The sequence below is a fragment of the Tamandua tetradactyla genome, chromosome 14 (genome assembly GCF_023851605.1).
Source record: "Tamandua tetradactyla isolate mTamTet1 chromosome 14, mTamTet1.pri, whole genome shotgun sequence".
NCBI lineage: Eukaryota > Metazoa > Chordata > Mammalia > Pilosa > Myrmecophagidae > Tamandua > Tamandua tetradactyla.
Genome location: NC_135340.1, coordinates 50,241,529 through 50,243,890, shown reverse-complemented (window position 1 = coordinate 50,243,890; position 2,362 = coordinate 50,241,529).

Sequence of the window (2,362 nt, the reverse complement as noted above, 5' to 3'; positions counted from 1 at the left end):
CATGGCAGAACTTATGGCAATGAAATTCACAAGTCAACGGGATGAAAAACACAATGGAGACTTACAACAGCAGAATTGAAGAGGCAGAAAAAGATTGGTGAAATAGAGTACAGAACACCTGAAATCCTACACAAAAAAGAACAGATAGAGAAAAGAATGGAAAAATATGAGCATTGTCTCAGGAAATTGAATGACAATGTGAAATGCATGAATATCCATGTTACAGGTGTTCCAGAAGGAGAAGAGAAGGGGAAAGGGGCAGAAAGAATAATGGAGGAAATAATCACTGAAAATTTCTCATCTCTTATGAGAGACATAAAATTACAGATCCAAGAAGTGCTGCATGCCCCAAACAGAATAGTTCCAAATAGACTTACTCCAAGACACTTTCTAATAAGATTGCCAAATGTCAAAGACAAAGAGTGAATTCTGAAAGCAGCAGGAGAAAAATGATCTATCACATACAAAGGAAGCTCAGTAAGACTATACACAGACTTCTCAGCTGAAACAATGGAGGGGAGAAGGCACGGGTATGATTTAAGATACTGAAAGAGAAAAACTGCCAACCACGAAGTCTATATCTGACAAAACTATCCATCAAAAATTAAGAAGCATTTAAAATATTTTCAGACAAACAGACATTGAGAGAGTTTGTGAACAAGAGATCTGTTCTATAAGAAATACTAAAGGCAGATAGGAAAACACAAGAGAGGTTTGGAGATGAGTATAGAAATGAAGACTATTAGTAAGGGTAAAAAAAGAGAAAAGATTAGACATATCTCAGGATAAAGTCATGATGTATGAAATAATGTGGATGAAACTTGAGGAAATTATGTTGAATAAAATTAGCCAGAAACAAAAGGGCAAATACTTCATGATCTCACTAATACGAAGTAATATTAATGAGTGAACTTTGAGAGTTAAAATTGAGAACACAAGTTACAAGAGATAGAAAGAAGGTAGAGATTGAGCATTTGATGCTGAAGAAATATAGAATGTTCAACAGGATTGAATGTAAACATCCAGAAATGGATAGCACAGTACTATCTGATGGTACACAATACTGTAAGCGCACTGAGCAGATCTGAGTGCAAGTATGGTTGAAAGAGCAAGAAAGAGAAGATAAAAAGTGTGCTTGTGCAGAGGGCTGCATGGCACAGTGGCAGGGAAGGACCACTTGGAGCAATGCTGTGGGTGGGTTGGTGGGCAGCCCTGGTGAGAGAAGGCCAAGCCATCGCCGCAGTCTCCACCACCGAGAAGCCCTTGTTCCCACCGGGAGGGAGAGTCCGGTGCCGACAGAATGACAGATGGTGAGCTGAATGTGGAGAGCCTCACCACTTGGTTGCTGGAGCTGCTGTTGTGGATGAGAAAGTCTTCTGCTGTCATGGAGGACTGTCACCAGACCTGCAATCAATGGAGCAGATTCAGAGAATTATAAGACTTACTGATGTCCCTGATAAAAGACACTGAAACTATTTGTAAAGAAAGCTAAGTACCAGTATGGTGGACTGAATTCTGGACGTCCTGTCACTCCACCTCTGGTGCTGAAGAAAAAGCAAAAAAAAAAGAACTCTTTAAAGAAACCATCAGATTCGTTAAGGACATACTTCATAACATGTAAGCATGCACTGTAAAACTATTGTAAAACTATCCAGCCATTTGACGTTCTTTATGATGTCACACCTGTAACTTGAGAAAGGTAAAGGGTCTTAAATTTTTTTCTAATAGAAAGATATGCTACACTGTATCGTAATACATATACTCTGTTAAAATATTCAACGAAGTTAAAATTCAAAATTACCCATTAAAGTTACATCTTCATGTACCACAATTTTTAAAGTTAAAAAGCATCCCAGCTAAACTAGGTGTGATAGTTAAACCAGATGAAAGCCCAATGATCCATCTGTTGTTATGTAGTTTTAGTGTGACTTGGTTGATTATCTGGGGCTTGTTTTGTTTTATTTTTGCTACAATAACGGCAAATAATTCTTTAGATCTTCTTTCTCTAAACATTTTTTAAGGTGAAATGTGGGAAGAGCTTTACAGACATTCACTGACTCTTTTTACCCCTTTCTTATCTACTTATGTACCTGTTTGAGCTTACTAATAAAACTTAGACCTCACTACAGTAGAAATGAACTTTAGAGATTGACAGTTTTTTTAAAAAAATGCAGCTGTCCAATCCAGTGTTGTAATCAGTTTGGGCAAACTTTATAGCTGATAGTGAATATTTTACTTTACACAGAAATTGCCACTGGTTAGGATTCATGCACTAGTTCTTAACTTATTGGTGCTCTACTGTGCAGTAGCACTTCAGTTAATTTCATATAAGGCTCATATAGTATTACCCAACTAGTTGGTA